Source organism: Carex rostrata, chromosome 2 (assembly GCF_964058835.1).
Source record: "Carex rostrata chromosome 2, lpCarRost1.2, whole genome shotgun sequence".
NCBI classification, from domain to species: domain Eukaryota; kingdom Viridiplantae; phylum Streptophyta; class Magnoliopsida; order Poales; family Cyperaceae; genus Carex; species Carex rostrata.
This window is the reverse complement of record NC_135919.1, coordinates 8,275,528-8,300,147: the sequence shown is the minus strand read 5'-3', so window position 1 is coordinate 8,300,147 and position 24,620 is coordinate 8,275,528. Positions and strand designations below refer to the sequence as shown.

General features: G+C 35.4%; 1 pseudogene; it reads right to left on the bottom strand.

Annotated features, from left to right (window-relative positions):
* Nucleotides 1-321: 321 nt before the first annotated feature.
* LOC144547485 (secreted RxLR effector protein 161-like) lies at nucleotides 322-11,404 on the bottom strand (annotated as a pseudogene).
* Nucleotides 11,405-24,620: the final 13,216 nt, after the last annotated feature.

Sequence of the window (24,620 nt, the reverse complement as noted above, 5' to 3'; positions counted from 1 at the left end):
TAGGGTTTCACACCCTTGAGCACAAAACAACTTGATATTATTTGAAAAATATATCAATTTGAGGTTATAAAGAATGATAAGAATTTTGGAAATGTGATTGTAATTTTTGACACAATATTTATCAATCAAAAACTGAAAGATTTTGGGAAAAAAGAATATAAAAAACTAGAAGGAAATCAACCAAAATTTTCGTCTGCCGCTGGGCACCATTGCAACGGTACCAGGACCATTGTTATGGTAGAGTTCACATTGTTGTTTCTGGAGAGATTTTGGAATTGAATTTGAATATTTTATTTTCTATTGCAATTAATGTATTAGAAATTAATCTTCTAAGGATAGCATTCCTAGTTTGTAAGGAAGTTCATTATGTTGTTGAGCACTTAGAGGTTTCGTAAATATATCAGCAATTTGATTTTTAGTGTCAACATGGATAAGTTCAACATCCCCTTTTTCAATGTGATCTATAATGAAGTGATGTTTAATTTCTCTGTGTTATTTTTAGTGAAGGACGGGATTCTTTGATATTTGAATTGTGTTTGTATTATCACATATGATTGGAACCTTACGGAAATTAATTTCATAACCTTTTAATGTTTGCATCATCCATAGTAATTATATACAACAATTTTCGGCCACGACATACTCGGCTTCCGTAGTAGAGAGTGTGACGGAGGTTTGTGTTGGGGTTTCACGCGGTGCTATAACCGGAAACCCCTTTTAGGCTTAAGGTGCGGAATGACCGTAGAACAAAAATTTCTACGGCCAACTTAAGCTTAGGATTAAACGGGGTATGTCAGGAAACTTTCCAAGGCGGTCCACCTTCAGTATTCCTTTGGCATCAAAACCCAATTTAATCCTTTTACAGATCTACTCCATGATTGATTTCTAAAACTTTAATCTACTTACCAATTAAATAGATTAATATAACATATTTATACCTTGTTTCCAAATCACAGTTGGAATGCAGACCGAGCGAGTAGAGCCTCACCAGGGAAGGAATCGACTCGGAGCATCAGACGTCTGATGCCTCTATCGGTTATCCACCAGGACTAACCAGAGAGCGGTTTGTTTCTTCTGCCAGAAATACCGTAAACCGCGGAATTATGCAAAAACACTATTCACGGGGAAAAGACGAAAACCCGTAAACACGAATTTTCGGTTGCTCAGTTTCATCAATATGCAAAACTGACATACCGCTAAATTTGGTAAAACACTATTCATCGATCCCGTAAATATTCTCCACAACAACCCGCAAGATTATACGTCAACTACGTATAACTTTCTTTTCTCAACCGAAACACCATTTGGGAGAGAAACCGAGAAAGAGAGAAAATACCGATTCGTTTCTGCACGAAAAGATACATGTGAATGTGCATATATATATATGTGAATATATCTTTCTCTCTCTACCCCTCCACCCCTATTTATAGTGTTTAGATTCGGTTGCAAAAGACCAAAATGCCCTCCAAGTTCGGCCTATTTACAAGATATGCCATTGACACCTCATCCTTTTATATGTGAAATGACCAAAATACCCCTTCCACACCCTTCCACATTCTTCTCCATGCTTCTACACATGCAAGGTGGCATAGGTGTGAAATGACCATTTTGCCCTTGTGGATAGGATTGATGACATGTCATCTGGATAGGATCAATGACGTGTCATGCGGATAAGCACGAATCTGAAAAGACCCGAATGCCCTCGGCCCGAACACAAATAATATTCGTATAATTATTCTGAACAATTATATATATTTTTTTCTTTCGGTTATTTGTTTCGGTATCGATGACGTGTCATCTGGATAGGATCGATGACGTGTCATGCGGATAAGGACGAATCTGAAAAGACTCGAATGCCCTCGGCCCGAACACAAATAATATTCGTATAATTATTCTGAATAATTATATATATTTTTCTTGCGGTTATTTGTTGTTTCGATAATTTATACAATGTGTCATGCACATTTATAAATTAACCGGTTAACTTTTATACAACGTGTCATACACGTTTATAAATTAACCAATGTTTTTGCTTGTTATTTTTACATAACATTTATAATTTAATTATAACACGTATAATTAATTATAATCATCTTAATATTAATTATAATCAATTTATAATTAATCAGTAAGATTCTCCGAGTAGCTCCTATATGGTGTGACCCAATAGGATCTGTGTTATGTTGGTAAACAGAGTTAAAACTGTTTTAACTTCTGTTAGTCATGGGTGGCATCTGGCAACACATCATGACCATCCAATTACACAGATGATGCTGTACTGTACAATATCACGATCCAGTAAACAATTTACTTGTGTCTGTTCTTCTGTCTCATAGCTATCAGATTAGTTTCAAGGTAGATGTGTGTCATCCTTGCTAACTTAATCTTTTCTTGATCTTGAGCAGATTATCAAATATAATTACTCTTGTAATTATACTGCTAGCAGATAATCTTACTCTATCAAGGGGCCCAGTGATGCCATAGCTCGTATAGAGATACGAGGGACAAATAGTATTCTTGGTAAACTATCACTTCCTCAGCTAAGCTATACATATGGAAAAGCTACCGTTATGACTGCTTTTTACGGACAGCGGTGGATAACAATCACACATACATATTTCTCGGTGGGAACGATAAATACCTCATACTGTAGAACGTGACACTGAATGAAAACATAAATGACACGAACACAATTCTATTTAATGTTTCATTCGGGGTCTGTCAAATACCATGTTTCTAAAATATGTATCTATGTGATTAAAATGACATCTCGTGTCAGGTGGTTTGTAAAACTTAACCATCTTTTAATCCACATACTAACCTTATCGCGGTAATTAGTGTTCCTGCTAATTACCTTGGTCAGTGACCTTTTAAGAGTATATATCATCTATATTATGGAGTTTCACAATTTCAGTCATGAACTCGAAATGATCCATAAATTCAATAATACTCAAGGCAACAAAATGCTATATAAATAAACATTCAATTCATGAACAAAGCTTTATGATAAATTATCGTATTATTGACTTCTAGATTATTACAAACTAACAATCTCCCACTTAAGCTAGGAGTCAATCATCGTAGACCCTACTTATATACAAAACTCTTTATTCTCTAAGATCTCGTAGATCCTGAGAAAATCTCACAGCCAATCTTCTATGTGTTCCAGACCCATAGAAGCATTAAGCATCTCGTGCTTGGCTTGAGGAAGAGATTTTGTGAGTGGATCAGCTGTGTTGCTGACTGTGTCAACTCTACTTATCTTTACATCACCTTTATATTAATTACATCTTTTATAATCAATTATAAACATCTTATGATGTTTATGATCTTTCGTATTAGGTGATAACGTTGTAGACGAGAAACATATCCTTAGTTCTCCTCAAGAACTTAATGATATTCTTTACAGCATTCCAGTGCTTTATGCCTGGATTAGCCTGATATCTACTCGTCATACTCAAAGCATACGAGACATCAGGGCGAGTGCACAACATGGTGTTTATGATAGAGCCAATAGCCGAAGCGTATGGTACTCTACTCATAGTGCTTTGCTCATCAGTTGTCGAAGGACACTGAGTCTTGCTAAGCAGTGCACCATGATTCATTGGCAGGAATTCTCTCTTAGAATCCTGCATGCTGAACCTATTCAGCACTTTGTCAATGTACGTGCTTTGACTTAATCCTATAAGTCTCTTTGATCTACCTCAGTAGATCTTTATGCCTAGTATATAGACATCCTCGCCCAAGTCCTTCATCGAGAAAACTTTTCTTTAATGAAGACTTGGCTAATTGCAATAGAGGAATATCGTTTCCTATTAAGAGTATGTTATCTACATATAAGATTTAAGAAAGGCGATGACACTCCCACTAGTTTTTCTGTACACATAAGATTCTTCTTCGCATCTGACGAAGTCAAGCTTTTGACTTCTTCGCCAAATCGAAGATTCCAACTCCGTGATGCATGCTTCAATCAATAAATGGATTCAAGAAGTTTGCATACCTTCCCAGCATTCTCTGGATCTTCAAAACCCGTAGGCTGTGTCATGTACACATCCTCTTCTTAAATTTCCATTTAAGAATGCGGTTTTGACATCCATTTGCCATATTTCATCATCATGAAATGCGGCAATTGCTAGGAGTATCCGAATTGACTTAAACATAGCCACGGGTGAAAAAGTTTCATCAATTCCCAGAATTTGTTTGAAACCTTTTCGCTACTAGCCGTGCTTTGTAAATAGTCATATTGTCATCCATGTCTGTTTTCCTTTGAAAACCCACTTGTTAGCTATGGGCTTCACCCCATCAAGTGGTACAACTAGGTTCCAAACCGTGTTGTCATACATGGACTGTATTTCGGATCTTATGGCCTCCAGCCATTTATCAGAGTTAGGCCTATCCATTGCTTCCGCATAGGTCAGAGGATCTTCAGTGTCAAAACTGAGACCTCGTGCAGTCCCAAGTACCTCTCGGGTGCATGGACTGTTCTCATTGACCTACGTAGCACTTGTTCTTCAGGCTGTCGAACTTGATCCACAACTGTCTGCGGATCCAGTTCTACTTCAACTTGCGTTGAAGCACTTGAGCTCGAGACTAGAACCTCATCCACAACTATTTGTGGACTTGGTACTTCCAGATGCCCATCAGCCAAAAAATCAAGAGGTGGGTTAATATGATCTAGTTCAGATATTGTATTGTGTGATGTATCTTGAATTTCTTCAAGTATTACATTACTCCCACTACTTCCTTTTGCAAGAAACTTGTTCTCCAAAAGTATACCATGACGAGCAACAACTAATTTGTTCTCGGACTGGTAATAGAAGTAATATCCTTTCGTTTCCTTAGGATACTCTACGAAAAAGCACTTGTCAGATTTGGGACCAAGTTTGTCAGACGTCAGACGTTTGACAAATACTTCGCAACCCCATTTTTAAGATAAGACATATTTGGGATTTCCCAAACCATAACTCGTATGGAGTCTTTTCAACTGACTTGGATGGAACCATATTTATCGTTAGTGCGGCAGTATCTAGTGCGTGTCCCCAAAATGATTTTGGGAGGGTGGCGTCACTCATCATGGAACGAATCATGTCCAGCATGGTTTGTTTCATTTTCTTGGCAACACTGTAACATTGCGGTGTTCCTAGAGGTGTGAGTTGTGAGACTATCTCACATTCCTTTAAGTACGTTTTGAAAACCATAACTCAAGTATTCGCCTCCACGGTCCTACCATAATGCCTTAATACTTTTGTTCAATTGATTTTCTACTTTAGTCTTAAATTCCATGAACTCGTCAAAGAATTCAAACTTATGTCTCATGTAAGTCAATACTTTCATGAAACGTTTTGAGTCTTTTGTTATTGATGTTAAACACGGGGTTTTCCATTTCTAGCATATAAAGACCATTTAACAAGTAAGATGATCCATAATATGTCTCATTTTTATAAATAGAACATCTATTGTCCTTTATAACAAACGAGAAACCATTCATCTCTTAACACGAGATTGATATGATATTTCTAGAAATGGTAGGAACAAAATAGACATTTTCTAGTTCCAGAATAAACCCGCTAGGCAAGTACAATTCTATCCTACCGACTGTAACGGCTGCAACTTGTGCTCCGTTTCCAACTCGGAGTTGTACTTCCTTATTGCGTAACTTCCTCTTAGTACGTGCATATTCGTGCAAATATGAGCACATGATCCGGTATCCAGTACCCAATCATTAAGAGAGGTCGCAACATTAATTTCAATAACATAAATACTTGAGACATTCTCAAACTTCATATCTCCAAGATACTCCGGGCAGTTTCTCTTCCAGTGACCTTTGTTATTGCTAAAATAGTAGTCAGAGTTAGTAGAAACATTTATCTTGGGAGAGTTCGTTCCCGGAACCAACTTCCCTTTGCCTTTGTACTTAATGGCCATTTTTCCCTTTTGCTTTCTTGATCTTACTCTCACCTTCTTGGATCATGAGGACATGAGAGCTATTCTCGATGTCTTTATCAGTGATCCTCAGCATCCCTTGGAGCTCCTGCAAGCTTTTATCCAACTCTTGCTTATGGGAGTTCACAATGAACTCCGAATAGCTGGGAGGAAATGAGTTCAGGATAACTTCCGTGGCCAACTCGTGGCTCAACGGACAGTTAAGCTTCTCCAGTTTCTCATCATCACTTGTCATACGAAGTGTGTGAGTACTGACAGAGCTGCTCTCTACTATTTCAGCAGGGACCGGTGTATTTAGGATATATTCCTTTTTCTCACGTATGTCTACCTTTCGAATAGAGAGCGTAAAGAGAAAGACGTTTCTTTAACCATATTTCTACAACGTTTAAAGTAAAGATTTTAGCTTTGTTCATGTAATGTTTTATTCCAATAATAAAACTCCCACTGCAAATTTGTTCTATTCCCGTTTGCAGTAGGACCAAGATCCATATTTTCACTAATAACCAAGGCAGTGTATGCATATCATGGCTATTAGTTATCTTAGGTAAGCAAACTTGCTAATCACATCTCTTTGTGATTCTTGGTTTCGTTAAAACATCACGTGTATTTAACGAAGACTTTGCCCCGAGCCCAAAACTGTTTTGGAAATCATCGGTAAGTAACCTCACTCTATTTGGTTTGATATGTCGGACATAACCCTCGACCACCAAAGGTAAAAGGCGATGTCTACTGAGTAGTTTACCCATCAACCAATGAACAATGGTTTGAGGAGGATAGAGTGGGAAGGGCATACTACTTAATATTTAATGGGTTGGTGTTTATGCTTAACAGTGCCAGCAATCTCCAAAGGGGTATGTCAGAAAGAACGACTAATGTGATTCTATTCGTATCTTTATAGCGACTTCTTTCATATGCTTTATTAAGCAATTATGGAAATGAAGTCTTGAATACTGAATGTGATCTCCATTTCTTTTCTTATCTTATGTTAGAAAGAACGATTAATGTGATTCTATTCGTATCTTTATAGCGACCTCTTTCATATGCTTCATTAAGCAGTCGTGGAAAGGAAGTCTAAAATATCGAATGTGATCCCCATTACTTTCTTTTCTCAGCATATGTAAGAATGACTAAATGTGATTCTATTCGTATCTTTATAACGACCTCTTTCATATGCTTCATTAAGCAGTCGTGGAAAGGAAATCTTGAATACGAAATGTGATCTCCATTAGTTTCTGTTCTTATCAGTACCTCTTTGATACGCTTAGCTTTGTTAAGCAGTCAGTTCTTGTAACTGACTTTAGCTACCGTCTATCTTGTAGAGGTAGTTTATATGGTTTCTTATAAAAACGGTAAATCTAATCTATACGTTTTTATATGATAGCAGTAAATCTGATTTACCTATATATGTGACCGAGTCACGTATATTTCTTTCAGTTTGTAATGTTGACCTTGGTCAGCGTTACGGACACGTGAAAGTTGCTTGTCAGAAAAATACCGATTGTGATTCAATTCCTATCTTCCTCAAAGACCTCTTTCATATGCTTCAGTAAGCAGTCGTGGAAAGGAAGTCAGACAGAAAGAATAGTGAATATGATCTCATTTACATTTTCCTAAAAGACATCTTTCATATGCTTCAGCAAGCAGTCGTGGAAAGGAAGTCAGAAAGAAACAATGTCAAATGTGATCCCACATTCATATTTTTCTTCAAAGAAAATTTTCTTTCACGGTTCCTTGGAAAGACGGTAAATCTAGTTTTACCCATTTTTCATTTTAAAGCAGTAAATCTAATTTACTATAAGCTGTAAATCTAATTTACTATAAGCTGTAAATCTAATTTACTTATATACAGGACCAAGTCGGGTATATAATCTATCAGTTATCAATTCTTTATTTTGCAGCTATGCTCAGTTCTTATTTATACCATTTAAAGCACATAAACAATTTATATGTTTTAAAATCAGATATTCTTTTCGGTCCATAAAGCAATTTGGTAACGTGACAAAGTTCCTTTTGGGCCAGCCATTATGACACGTGAAAGGGGCTCCCAGGAAAGATTGGGGTCACGAGGACCGCTTAGACTCAATCTTTCCTAGACAGAACCATCTCTTTCTTGTGTGGAAATGACAGCTCTTACTCAGGTTCTTTATTGCTTCATCACATTCTTCGATGAACTTTACTTATCCGAAGGTTTTCGAAAAGGCGAAAAACTTACACTAAATTTTTCCATTTCAAAAGCATAGAGTAATTTGGTAACGTGACAAAATCCCCTTTGAGCCAGCTATCAGGACACGTAAACAAGGGTTAGACGAAAAGTCGAGACTTTTCTTGTCATTAACCTTGTCGTTTACGGGTGGAGATTAGCAGTTCTTACTTGGGTATTTTATTGCTTCATCACATTCTTAGATATACTCAAATGCAGTTGAAAGTTTTGAAAACGAAAACATAAAGAAAGCATAAAATCCTATTTTATCTTTCTCGGTCGGAAAACCGATCCAAGAAATGTAAAAATTTACATTTCATAAGAAAGCATAAAGAAAGCTTAAATCTAATTTAACTTTCTTAGTCGGTAGAACCGATCCAAGAAAATCTCATTTCTAATCGGTTTTGGACTTAAGCTGCAAATGTAAGAATTAAACTGATATGCGGTATATGCATTTAATTTGCATAAGTTATAACTTTTAGAAAATCAATCAGCGGGAAAGCCTTGTGCTCTGATACCACTGTTGGGGTTTCACGCGGTGCTATAACCGGAAACCCCTTTTAGGCTTAAGGTGCGGAATGACCGTAGAACAAAAATTTCTACGGCCAACTTAAGCTTAGGATTAAACGGGGTATGTCAGGAAACTTTCCAAGGCGGTCCACCTTCAGTATTCCTTTGGCATCAAAACCCAATTTAATCCTTTTACAGATCTACTCCATGATTGATTTCTAAAACTTTAATCTACTTACCAATTAAATAGATTAATATAACATATTTATACCTTGTTTCCAAATCACAGTTGGAATGCAGACCGAGCGAGTAGAGCCTCACCAGGGAAGGAATCGACTCGGAGCATCAGACGTCTGATGCCTCTATCGGTTATCCACCAGGACTAACCAGAGAGCGGTTTGTTTCTTCTGCCAGAAATACCGTAAACCGCGGAATTATGCAAAAACACTATTCACGGGGAAAAGACGAAAACCCGTAAACACGAATTTTCGGTTGCTCAGTTTCATCAATATGCAAAACTGACATACCGCTAAATTTGGTAAAACACTATTCATCGATCCCGTAAATATTCTCCACAACAACCCGCAAGATTATACGTCAACTACGTATAACTTTCTTTTCTCAACCGAAACACCATTTGGGAGAGAAACCGAGAAAGAGAGAAAATACCGATTCGTTTCTGCACGAAAAGATACATGTGAATGTGCATATATATATATGTGAATATATCTTTCTCTCTCTACCCCTCCACCCCTATTTATAGTGTTTAGATTCGGTTGCAAAAGACCAAAATGCCCTCCAAGTTCGGCCTATTTACAAGATATGCCATTGACACCTCATCCTTTTATATGTGAAATGACCAAAATACCCCTTCCACACCCTTCCACATTCTTCTCCATGCTTCTACACATGCAAGGTGGCATAGGTGTGAAATGACCATTTTGCCCTTGTGGATAGGATTGATGACATGTCATCTGGATAGGATCAATGACGTGTCATGCGGATAAGCACGAATCTGAAAAGACCCGAATGCCCTCGGTCCGAACACAAATAATATTCGTATAATTATTCTGAACAATTATATATATTTTTTTCTTTCGGTTATTTGTTTCGGTATCGATGACGTGTCATCTGGATAGGATCGATGACGTGTCATGCGGATAAGGACGAATCTGAAAAGACTCGAATGCCCTCGGCCCGAACACAAATAATATTCGTATAATTATTCTGAATAATTATATATATTTTTCTTGCGGTTATTTGTTGTTTCGATAATTTATACAATGTGTCCTGCACATTTATAAATTAACCGGTTAACTTTTATACAACGTGTCATACACGTTTATAAATTAACCAATGTTTTTGCTTGTTATTTTTACATAACATTTATAATTTAATTATAACACGTATAATTAATTATAATCATCTTAATATTAATTATAATCAATTTATAATTAATCAGTAAGATTCTCCGAGTAGCTCCTATATGGTGTGACCCAATAGGATCTGTGTTATGTTGGTAAACAGAGTTAAAACTGTTTTAACTTCTGTTAGTCATGGGTGGCATCTGGCAACACATCATGACCATCCAATTACACAGATGATGCTGTACTGTACAATATCACGATCCAGTAAACAATTTACTTGTGTCTGTTCTTCTGTCTCATAGCTATCAGATTAGTTTCAAGGTAGATGTGTGTCATCCTTGCTAACTTAATCTTTTCTTGATCTTGAGCAGATTATCAAATATAATTACTCTTGTAATTATACTGCTAGCAGATAATCTTACTCTATCAAGGGGCCCAGTGATGCTATAGCTCGTATAGAGATACGAGGGACAAATAGTATTCTTGGTAAACTATCACTTCCTCAGCTAAGCTATACATATGGAAAAGCTACCGTTATGACTGCTTTTTACGGACAGCGGTGGATAACAATCACACATACATATTTCTCGGTGGGAACGATAAATACCTCATACTGTAGAACGTGACACTGAATGAAAACATAAATGACACGAACACAATTCTATTTAATGTTTCATTCGGGGTCTGTCAAATACCATGTTTCTAAAACATGTATCTATGTGATTAAAATGACATCTCGTGTCAGGTGGTTTGTAAAACTTAACCATCTTTTAATCCACATACTAACCTTATCGCGGTAATTAGTGTTCCTGCTAATTACCTTGGTCAGTGACCTTTTAAGAGTATATATCATCTATATTATGGAGTTTCACAATTTCAGTCATGAACTCGAAATGATCCATAAATTCAATAATACTCAAGGCAACAAAATGCTATATAAATAAACATTCAATTCATGAACAAAGCTTTATGATAAATTATCGTATTATTGACTTCTAGATTATTACAAACTAACAGTTTGTTTCTGACTTGACCAAGACACTATCGATCCATAAAGAAATTGACAAGTCCCGCTTGTGCTTTTCCTATCTACTCTATCACCGGCAAAGTCAGCATCCGTGTATCCTATGAGTTCTAGACTCGTGTGTTTTACTATACCATAACCCTAAATTTAACATACCCTTAACATATTTTAAAACAAATTTACTGCTTTGTAATGTGATTAGTTTGGATTGGCTTGAGATCTAGCATATAGACACACATCATGCATAATATCGGGCCTACTAGCCGTTAAATAAAGTAAGCTTCCAATCATACCTCGATATTTGGTGATATCCATGGATTGTCCACTTAGATTCGAGTCAAGCTTTGCAGGTGTAGCCATGAGAACATTGTTTCAATTCCAATTCTTTGCCTTTAAGCTCTAGTCCGAACACTTCAGCTTACGAGGCTTGGCAGCGGTTTAAAAACTAGGGTTAGAACCCAGTAGGCTCACTTGGCATGATATAGATTAGATAGCATCTCGAATTATAATTAGGAATTATTTATTACTTGTAATAAGTAGGGTTTAGGGTTATTACTTAGCGAGTAATAAAGGAATGTGATTAATTAGATTGGTGTGAGTGGTTTAATTATCATCACGTGACAATCTGAATTGTTTCCCACAAACTGACCATAGAGTTAGAGAACATTTCAAATATGCATAAAACCGAACCAAGGCATCTGTAGGAAATAATAGTACCGGTATGCGGCTCTATCTACGGGGTGGTCTATACCGTATGCGGGTTAGTGACAGTGCCGCATACGAATAGACATGAGTGCCATAAATATATTTTAAGATAATTAGAAGTATTTCATCTAAAACCCCGGAGGCTATTCTTGGCTTATAGCAATTAGCATCTGCACCTATTAATCTTGTTGTACCCTAAAATGATGCTAAATGGAATATTTAAATATTAAAAATATGCCAAATTGTATAAAGGCTCTCCAAGATGAATGGATAATGGCATGTTAGAATATATGACAATGTTCTACATGATAAACCATCAATTTTGATATATTATACACTTTCTAACTCGAAATGGTTGAAGAGTTATGAATTTTTGAAATATATGTTGACATGGCATCCTTTGAGTGGTGCCACCTGGCATGGGGTACCCTTAGCATTTAACCTAGTGATCCTGGGTGCAATCTGGATGCCACAAAGCCAACCCTAACAGGCAGGGCCCACAAATCAGCCTCTGTATGCCAATTTCGCTAGGAGGTCAAGATAGATAGACATGGTCCATGAGCATTAAGCTCCATACACCATACTATCATTGAAATGGTTCATGAGAGGCCAAGTTCACCTAGAACCCATGCCTAAGTTAAAATCAGGCGCTGAAGCGCATTTGAACCTCTCAACGTATATGAGCTCGGTCTAATAGGCCGAAGCAATGCAAGGGAAGCTATCAAGTTTATGGTTCACATTAAACCTAGCTCATGCGAAGATAACAGAGGATAGAAGAGAGAAGAGAAGCTTGTCAGAGCGGCTGACATATGGGCCCGATTACCCTGACATCATCTTCCTCGTCTCTCTCGCCTTCTAAGCTTGATTTCAAGCTTAAATTAAACTAAAGAGATGATCTCTTCCTCTACTCCCTATCCAAAATTCAAATGGAAATCCCTTTTCATGAGTTTCAATTTTAACCGAGAATGAAAGAATGGTGAAAGGGAGAACTCGGGTTATAGCTCAAATTAAGCCCTAAAACTTGGAGGAGAACCTTTTTAGCATGGCACGATGTCACTTACACTACCAATTTGATGATAAGAGACATGTGTTGAGTTGCCACATGAAGAGCTACAGACTCAATGTGCAAGATGCCAAATTGAGCTGTCCTAGCCGTTAATACCCCTCCTGGTCCCCATGGACACATGCCCAAGGACCTGAGGTCATGCCAAAATAGAAGAATCAACCTCTGACAAAAGGAATCATGCAATTCATCCTTTTTTATTTGAAAGGCAGTAAACCAAGGGCTTTGATGCCTCCCTCTATGTTTGGAGATAATCCAAGGGCTGAGATTGATCCAGCTAATAATTAATGACATGTCAAGGTGTAATAGGATGATTCCCTGCACAATTACACATGGAATGAAGCCAATCAAGCTAGGCCAGTGATCAAACACTTGATGGTCAAGATGAAAGACACATCAGTTGATGCTAAACCCTAAACCTGAGGCTTGCATATATAATGGCACCCATAGCCCATATGAAATCAGATCTCCCCTATATGCAAAAGCTCTGTTAGATTAGATACAATTAGCAAAGCCCTTGAAATATAGCAAATTAGCTCTTTAGAGGCTTTCTTCTTCCTCTGCTACTGTAGCAACCTTTTCAATAGGTAATCATAGTCTGAAAAGATGTAAAGTCATAGATGGCTAATGCTTTGTACATATATATTTGTATTTAAATAAAGTTCTTTCTTTATTTTTACCCTTTTCCTTTACTGCTTTGCACCTTCTCTTTTATTTTCTTGATGCATTTTCTTTTCTTTATATTTTAAAGTCTTTTAGATGCTAAAATATGAAGATCTATGCAGTGCTCAAGTTCTTTTGTCAAGAACTAAGAGCATATAGATCTAGTGATCATAAAAAAGATGTTTTCTTTGCCTCTCTCCTATTTTAAATCATTTTAAAATAATATAAACTATAATTTCAGTACATTTTAGTTCCTTTTACGCTATTTGAGGCTTCTATGCAGTATTAGATAATAATATAATGAGATATGTATATAAAAGTGCTTTGAAAACCCCTTTTCTACCTTTATTCTTGATTTTTTATGCTGATCAAATTCTTTAAACCCTTATAAAGTATTTAAATGATGAAAACATGAGAGTTGAGCCAGCTGGTATCCTCTCATGTCAGATTCACTGCAAAAATTTTAGTTTTAAAGGGTTTAAAGGATCCAAAATCATGTTTTAAACAAACAATGACTGATGAAGTTGAGCCAGCTGGTATCCTTCATCAGTTCCTTTTAAATTGGACCTAATTTGCAAAAGAAACAAGCTTGGATGAAGTGTATGCACATAAGCCTCAGTTTTACTAAGATAGGCTGTGTACTTTTGTTCTAATGATTCCTTGGTGATCTTGTCCAAATCAGTGCAAAAGGATGTATAAGAAGCTTGATTTCAGGCCTTTTAAACATTCTAATGCATATTGCCATGTTCTGGCATCCTTGAAATATCTTGAAATGTTGATTTGATGCTTGGATCTTTATCCTTCAGTCACTGGTACAAAGAATGGTGTTTAATTACCTTGAAAATATGTTTAAATTGGTCTAAATGATGAACCAGACCCATGCCAATGTACTTGGGCCCCTCTAGTAACCCCCTGAACATTAATAAGCATGAACTCAACAGTGCCATGCATGATAAGCACTGCTGGTACATCCTTATGCACTGAAATGGCCATATTTGACCTCTGCTAGTAATCTGGAAAGTCTGGACTGATTTGTTGATTAAATTGAAAAAGTAAGTACACTATCATGTAGAGAATAAAAGAAATACACAAGATAGACTCAAAATTTGCATGATTTGGACTTTCCAACACAAAGATATGGTCTGTCAAAGTTCAACTTTTAAAAATAAAAAATATGAATTTAAAACTGTGAAATTACCAGTTTTTCCCTTCACACTTAAACACCATTTTAATTGAGAAATAATGTTCAGATGATCATGAAATTTGGAGCAAAAATCCTTAGCACATGTCTTTTTTATCCTGTGAAATTAAAATCACACCTTATATATTAAATTCAGGAGAGAATGGATCAGACATCAAGAAAAGTATGGGTTCATATATCTTTCAATTGACCAGAACTCAATGTAGACCAAATCAATGCTCCTGCTGAATCCTAAATACTTCTAAATGGTTTGAATGACCTCTTTGCACTCTTGAATCAGTTTACATGACTCTGAATTAATCATTGGTACCGAACCGATATTGAAACCGAGAGGATAGAACCTAAATTATGCTCAGGTCCTCCCTAAACGCAAAATTGACACTCCCTGTGCCTTCTAAACCCTCCCATGATCTCAAATGATCAAATGATTGAGAGAAATTATTGTAGAATTGATTGAAATTGAATTGAGTCTCGATTGGTATCGCTAGGCACTGTAAAAGCCTGTACCGATGGCTCCGACGATCCTCGGTCGCCGATAAAGACACTAATCGACTCCTGGCTTCAAGACGATCAAGATGGTGTACTTGGCCAGTGCAGCCATGGCTGGAATCAGCCGTATGCCGTTTATCAGGATGAACCCTAGCTTGTTAGAGGCAAATCCTCGGAACCCATCGGGTTGCATGAACCTTAAAGGACCTTCTAATCCAACGGCTTAAATTCAAATTAATTTAACCGTTTACTGTCTCGTGGGACCCCGTGTCAGCGATTCATAATGTTTAAATGAATTGAGATGATCTGACAAAAATCTTAAAACCCATTTAGTGAAATCCGAGACTCTGTGCGCTGATTGAAGGCCCAATACGCTCATTAAAGCCCAAAACCCAAATGTTGAAGCTCATTCGATTTAATCCTTCTCTGCACTAATTCTAAAGCCCAATGATTTTGATCCAATGACCAGTGCACATCTCAAAGTCCCAGTACCAATCTCAAAGTCCAGATGTAACTAAACAAACCCCTTTGCATAAAAGCCTCATCTATTTATTAAATATTTGCAGAGAAGTCCTTGAAAACTTGCAGAAAAGCCCTTGGCAGTATAATGTTGGGTTTCGGGGTAACCAAAACCCATTTAGGCTTAAGCTGCGGAATGACCGTCGAACAAAAATTTCTACGGCCAACTTAAGCTCAGGATTAAACGGGGTATGTCAGGAAACTTTCCAAGGCGGTCCACCTTCAGTATTCGTTTGGCATCAAAACCCAATTTAATCCTTTTTACAGATCTACTCCATGATTGATTTCTAAAACTTTAATCTACTTACCAATTAAATAGATTAATATAACATATTTATACCTTGTTTCCAAATCACAGTTGGAATGCAGACCGAGCGAGTAGAGCTACATCACGGAAATGATTCTCCTCGGAGCATCAGACGTCTGATGCCTCTATCGGTTATCCACCAGGACTAACCGGAGAGCGGTTTATTTCTTTTGCTAGAAATACTATAAATCGCGGTATTATGCAAAAACACTATTCACGGGGAAAAGACGAAAACCCGTAAACACGAATTTTCAGCTACTCAGTTTCACAAATAAGCAAAACTGACATACCGCGAAATTCGGGAAAACACTATTGATCAATCCCGTAAATATACTTCACAACAACCCGCAAGATTATACGTCAACTACGTATAACTTTCTTTTCTCAACCGAAACACTATTTGGGAGAGAAACTGAGAAAGAGAGAAAATACCGATTCGTTTCGACACGAAACGATACGAGTGAATTAGTATTTTAATCTCTGCATGCACCCCTCTATTTATAGCCTCTAAAATGATGTGAAAAGACCAAAATACCCCTATGACAAGGCATGCCACCTAGGGGGTGAGGTGTTATGTGGATAGGATTGATGACGTGTCATCTGGATAGGATCGATGACATGTCATACTGATAAGGACGAATCTGAAAAGACCCGAATGCCCTCGGCCCGAATACAAATAATATTCGTATAATTATTCTGAACAATTATATTTCTTGCGGTTGTTGTTTCGGTAACTTTTATACAACGTACCGTGTACGTTTATAAATTAACCGTTGTTTTTGCTTGTCATTTTATATGACATTTATAATTTAATTATAATACGTATAATTAATTATAACCATCTTACTATTGATCATAACCAATTTATAATCAATCACAATAAGATTCTCCGATTAACTCCTATATGGTGTAACCCAATAGGATCTGTGTTATGTTGGTAAATAGAGTTAAAACTGTTTTAACTTCTATAATCATGAGCGGTATCTAGCAGTATACATCATGACCATCCAATTACACAGATGATGCTGTACTGTACAATATCACGATCCAGTAAACTATTTACTTGTGTCTGTTCTTCTGTCTCATAGCTATCAGATTAGTTTCAAGGTAGATGTGTGTCATCCTTGCTAACTGAATCTTTTCTTGATCTTGAGCAGATTATCAAATATAATTACTCTTGTAATTATACCGCTAGCAGATAATCTTACTCTATCAAGGGGCCCAGTGATGCTATAGCTCGTATAAAATACGAGGGACAAATAGTATTCTTGGTAAACTATCACTTCCTCAGCTAACCTATACATATGGAAAAGCTACCGTTATGACTGCTTTTTACGGACAGCGTTAGATAACAATCACACATACATATTTCTCAGTGGGAACGATAAATACCTCATACTGTAGAACCTGACACTGAATGAAAACATAAATGACACGAACACAATTCTATTTAATGTTTCATTCGGGGTCTGTCAAATACCATGTTCCTAGAACATGTATCTATGTGATTAAAATGACATCTCGTGTCAGGTGGTTTGTAAAACTTAACCATCTTTTAATCCACATACTAACCTTATCGCGGTAATTAGTGTTCCTGCTAATTACCTTGGTCAGTGACTTTTTAAGAGTATATATCATCTATATTATGGAGTTTCACAATTTCAGTCATGAACTCGAAATGATCCATAAATTCAATAATACTCAAGGCAACAAAATGATATATAAATAAACATTCAATTCATGAACAAAGTTTTATGATAATTTATCGTATTATTGACTTCTAGATTATTACAAACTAACATATAAAACCCTTTCAAACAGGCCCTTGAAAGCCCACTTTGCATTCCAGACCCTGTCAAAAGCTCAAATCACAGTCTCAGACCCCTGAAAATTTACAAATAGGTCCCTGGAAGTATAAAAACTTCATAGACAAGTCCTTTTCAGTCCTTTTTGGCTATAACTTCTTCGTTTGAAGTTCAAATTGACTCAAACCAATTCTAAATGAACCCAAATTCAATTCTCTACAATTCTAAATAGTAATTGAATATGTCCAAGCTTCAGCCACAAACTGAAATGACCAAAATGCCCCTCTCTTGACATATTTTCATAAATAAAAATATAAAATAATATTTAAACATGTCTTTTCAAGTTTGAACCATATAAACACATATGCACATGCATATAAGACCAAGATAATGTTCGAACTATGTCCAAACCAATTGAAAACCTACCAAATAACCAAATAAATCTTACATGAACCATTTTTAGCCCTAATTACCCAGTTCACACGAAAATAGGCGTAAATCCTGGAATGAACGAGGTGTTCATCACTGACTCAAAAGGTCGTCTGATGTAAGTAACGACGGGGGCTTGCGCCCGCCGGGAGTTAAACGTCCCCACAATCAATAAAACCCTGATAGGCTGATTATGAATTGTAGGTCTGTCACAAGGGTGAACTAGAAGAAAAGCCGAAAGAAATCATGGGACATATGTTCCCTATTGCTCTGAAAAGGATCAGCACATATACAAATATAAAAATCTGATCCCTCATTCAGGGCAGCTCTTAACCACCTACAAATCTGCCAAATTAAACTGTAAAATCACCATTTACTATTATTATTATTGTTATTATTGTTATTATTATTATTATTATTATTATTATTATTATTATTATTATTATTATTATTATTATTATTATTTTAAATATCACACAACCAAACAAATCGAAGAACTTAGACTAGTATATCGTTGTTAAATATTTATAGATCTATCCCTGTGGATCGACACTCGACGCTACTACACGGTAGGATTATGCACTTGTAATCCGACAGAGTAGAATTAAGGTAACTAAGTATATATTTTATATACTAAAAGTTAGTAAGTATCATTTTGGTCTATCAGATATGTAAGGTGACTGTGTTAATGCGAGAGCAGCAATCACTAAATTGAATTAGGAATGTTCAAACAACATCTGAAAACCAAATACCTAATGAGATCTTATTAAAATAGATTGAGTAGCAATGGTAAGCCAAAACCCTAAGAATTCACATCATCATCTTATTTATTTTACTTACCTTTAATTTTTGTCAAATCTAAAGACCAAACCATTAACTCTCAAATTTTCATTTTGTCTAACTTTTTGAAATGTTGAGATCTGACAGCTCAAGACCTAAATAATAGTTCCCTGCGGATCGACACCCGGTCATACTACTTGATAGGATTATTCGTTTGTAATATGACTCGTATAGGAAACTAAATTTATTAGCTAACATGATTTTCCTCATCCGACATCTAGGTTTAGGGAATTCTAAATTTTTTTAATTTTTGTACGGGGACAGGGGAGAGTTGCCTAGATTTCCAAGAGAGAGAGAGAGAGACAGGGTGTTAAAACCTAACTAACAGAGCGCTGAAATTTTCAATTGTTCTCCATTTATTTTCTTTAGTTCAGTGACAAAATCAATCAGATGAAGCACGAATCTAAAACCAGATCAAACAGTTTAAAAAGTGGTATCTCCAAATCTCAGGAACTACCACTTTGATCTTGACCACTCTCTATAAATATATGTATACATATAGACATCTATGTATGGACATGTATATGTATTGGATACATGTACATGTACATACATATGTAGATATACATGTATGTGTGTGTGTGTATTCACTATCAAATTTTCTAAGGAAAGATAAAGAGGAAAAATACTCATGGGTTTCAAAATATTGCTTATTTTATTGAAAAGTGTAACATAAAAAAGTATTTTCTGAAAATAAATCATAAGAATTTTTGGTTCTTTTATATTATGTTTCTGTTGTAATGCACGAGTATGATATTAGTATATGTATATAGGCGTACTGATCTTCTAGGAAAGAAAAAAAAAGAATATCATGATCGCCCACCAATAAACCATAAATTGCAAATAATTCATTATATAGAAAATAGAACTCAAAATTTCACTCGTATCGATCGCTTGACAATTATTTATTTTGTTAACCTAATATGAATATATTTATATATGGGGATAGACCGTCCTTTGCACACAATATCATATACAATTCCTAAAATTCAACATGTTATATATTTTAACTATTGAGTATATGTCATTTTAAAGTTTTGGACCAATCAAAGCAAATGTATTGTTGCGAGTCCCATATAGTAGTTAGTATCTAAAAGATATAGGTATTGTATTTTACAAAAAAAATATCAAATTTTCATAATTATTCTCGCAATATAATTGAATAATAATTAGATATTTTTCTCATAATCTTTCCTCTGTATTCATGTAAATTGATTGAAAATTTATCCCACAAAAATAAAATATGGCTAAATGAGATTTTAATTATGGAGGTAATGCAAACTAAACCATTCAATTGCATTTTGTTTGGAGTCATATTTAGATTAGTGACAAAGACAATATTTTACGTGATTTTAATTACATATACGAAATCCGAATAAAATATTTCTTGTAGATATTAAATAATTGTGTGACTTTTCCTCTAACCAATACAAAAAAAAAATAGTTGTACTTTCCCTTGCCTTCTTTCGAATTATTGCAGGAAATACTTAACAAGATTCGAATCCTTCCAAGTATTGTAAAGGATTAGCCTCATTTTACGGTTTGAGATTAAATCTCAGCTGATTTGAGTTTCAAACTAGCGCAGGAGGCAGTATTATTGAGCTTTAAGATTCATGTCAAGTTAAAAAGAACAATCTGGATCTACTAATTATAAGATATTCCCTTATCAGATAATGGAGAGGATATAAATTCTACTTAACGTAGATATGGTGAGATGAAATGCAACCAGAGCTGGACCTAGTGTAGTTTGCGAGACGGGGGGGGGGGGGGGGGAGGGGAGGGGAGGAGCTACCCCCCTGAATTTTTGAAAGTAGTGGAAAAAATAGATTGATTTCGGTTTTGCCCCCCTTAAGAATTAGATTGCTCCTCTCTAGAGAAAAACGAAGTTTTTTTCTCTCTTGATTGTTGCTGAGAATAAGCCACAAGATTTCCTCTTTCTCTTAAATTTTGTAGTTCTAAAAATCTTCTTCTTTAGACCAATTTTCATATAACAAAAGAGGGAGAAAAATCTTACAAAAGGGTCCCACAAGTCATTGATCCAATAGAATGCTTCTTGTTTTATTTTAATTTTTGGATAAGCTTGATTTATGGTGAGCCCATGGATTTTTCATGTTTTTCATGTTTTGGCATATGATATGGGTGTACCCAAAATGAAGGGGTCGCACTAAATGAGGAGTTCAAATTAATTGAAATAGTGGCTCTATGACAGTGAGCCCCACTGGTCGAAGTGCCATCTAACACACCCAAGTTGCACCCATATGTGCATTAAAACTTGTAAAATCCATATAAAATCAATCATTTAGAGGTTTTTCGCGTTCTTCATATCGAAATTATCGGTTTAACGCGTAGAACATTATTCTGGATTTTATTTTCAATAAATACAAACTCATTTTTATAAATTTAAATATATATATATATATAGAGAGAGAGAGAGAGAGATAGGCTAATATACAATCGATTGTTCCTAGCCTCCCGTGCAACTAAGTCGTTTTCTGATTTATAAAGTCCAAATAATCGATCCAAACCGTTAGATGTGATCTCCATATTAAAATGTGCTAGGAGACCAAATTTTACATTTTTTGAATTTTTTTTTACTATTTATTAAGCCACTTTGAAAAACGCTGATCTAACAATGGCTTAACCAAACAGTAAAATCAGAAGCTACCGTTGGATCAGCGATTTTCAAAGTGGCTTAATTAATAGTAAAAAAATTCCAAAAATGTAAAATTTGGTCTCGTAACACATTTTAATATGGAGATCACATCTAATGGTTTGGATCGATCATTTGGACTTTAAAAATCGAAATACGACTTGGTTACATGGGAGGTTAGGAATAATCGATTGTATATTAGCCTATCTCTCTCTCTCTCTCTACATATATATATATATATATATATATATATATATATATAGAGAGAGAGAGAGAGATGAGCTACGCTACTCCATGGAGTAAAATACGTTTGTACTCTACGCCGTATTTTCATTTTGAAAGTCCAAACAACCGATCCGAACCGTTAGATGTGATCTCTATATTGAAATGTGCTTAGAGACCAAATTTTACATTTTTTTGGAATTTTTTTATTATTTATTAATCAATTTTGAAAATTGTTGTTTTGCTGTGAACAGTAAAATATAGTAAAAATTTATGGACCATCGGATCAGCAATTTTCAAAATTGCTTAATAAATAGTAAAAAAATTCCAAAAAATGTAAAATTTGGTCTCCAAGCACATTTCAATATGGAGATCATGTTGAGCGGTTCGGATCGATCGTTTGAATTTTTAAAATAAAAATATAATGCCATGAAGCACCAATGCGTTTTACTTCATGGAGTAGCGTAACTCATCTCATATATATATATATATTTATATATATGAGAGAGAGAGAGAGGAGAATTCCAATGCCTCATGTCTTTCATACCTCATATTTTATATCTTTGTTTTTAAAGTCCAAATTGTCGATCCAAACCGTTCAACATAATATATGTACTAAAATATGGTTAGGGATGAAATTTAATAATTTTTGGAAATTTTTTACTATATTTTAAGATGGATAGAAAATCACTGTTTTTTGAATGGTTCAAAAACAGTGATTTTGTACCTATCTTAAAAAATAGTAAAAAAAAATTTAAAAATATAAAATTTCATCTCCATGCATATTTTAGTATAAATATTATGTTGAATAGTTCGGATTGACAATTTGAACTTTGAAAACGAAAATATAAAATATGAGGTATGGTGAACAAGATGAACGGTTCGGATCGACCATTACGATTTTGAAAAGTTAAATATTGAGCCGTAGCATGGGAGGCCTCTATGCAACCCATAGCATATTAGCCAAATCCTATATATATATATATATATATATATAGAGTTAGGCTGGGGTGCTATGGATAGCATAGTGGCCTCTATGCTACGGCTCAATATTCGAGTTTTCAAAATCCAAACGGTCGATCCGAACCGTTCATCTTATTCTCCATATTAATATCTGCTTGGAGACCAAATTTTATAATTTTCTGAATTTTTTTACTATTTATTAAGCCACTTTGAAAATCGCTAATCCAACGGTTTTACTGTTTTGTGCAGCCACCGTTGGATCAACAATTTTGTAAAATACTTAATAAATAGTAAAAAAAATCAGAAAAATGTAAAATTTGGTCTCCAAGCAGATATTAATATGGAGAATAAGATGAACGGTTCGGATCGACCGTTTGGATTTTGAAAACTCGAATATTGAGCCGTAGCATAGAGGCCACTATGCTATCCATAGCACCCCAGCCTAAATCTATATATATATATATACCATTGAATTTTGTACCCATCTTAATAAATAGTAAAAAAAATTCAAAAAATGTAAAATTTGGTCTCCAAGCATATTTTATTGTAGATATCACATCTAACGGTTTGGATCGACGATTTGGACTTTGAAAATGTAGAAAATGCTTGTTGTAACTCAAAAATTATTGTAATTTGATCCCTCCTCATATATATATATATATACGAATATGCTAGCATGATATGCATAGCATAGAGCCCCTCCATGCAACGCCTTGGATTTCGACTTTTCAAAATTCTAATGGTCGATCTGAACCGTTCATCTTGTTCTCCATATTAATATGTGTTTGGGGACCAAATTTTACATTTTTTTGGAATTTTTTTACTATTTCTTTAGATTTATTGAAAATCGCTATTTTTTTATGGTCCAGATTTGCTAAAAACAGCGATTTTCAATAAATCTAAAGAAATAGTAAAAAAATTCCAAAAAATGTAAAATTTGGTCCCCAAACACATATTAATATAGAGAACAAGATGAACGGTTCGGATCAACAGTTAGAATTTTGAAAAGTCAAAATCCAAGGCGTTGCATGGAGGGGCTCTATGCTATGCATAGTATGCTAGCATATTCCTATATATATATATATATATATATATATATATAGAGTTAGGCTGGGGTGCTATGGATAGCATAGAGGCCTCTATGCTACGGCTCAATATTCGAGTTTTCAAAATCCAAACGGTCGATCCGAACCGTTCATCTTATTCTCCATATTAATATCTGCTTGGAGACCAAATTTTACATTTTTCTGAATATTTTTACTATTTATTAAGTATTTTACAAAATTGTTGATCCAACGGTGGCTGCACAAAACAGTAAAACCGTTGGATTAGCGATTTTCAAAGTGGCTTAATAAATAGTAAAAAAATTCAGAAAATTATAAAATTTGGTCTCCAAGCAGAAATTAATATGGAGAATAAGATGAACGGTTCGGATCGACCGTTTGGATTTTGAAAACTTGAATATTGAGCCGTAGCACGGGAGGCCACTATGCTATCCATAGCACCCAGCCTAACTCTATATATATATATATATATATATTAAGGTATTGAATCGACTCGATAAGATAATGGATTTGAATCCGATAAGATATTTGAATCCAATTCCTATCGCTCCCTAACAAAAATAATGTGTCTGCCCCTAAATACAGTATAACTCAATGTAGACCATGCCAAATGCCAACCCTGCCGCAGCGTCAGCATGAGCATTGCGTGACTCTAC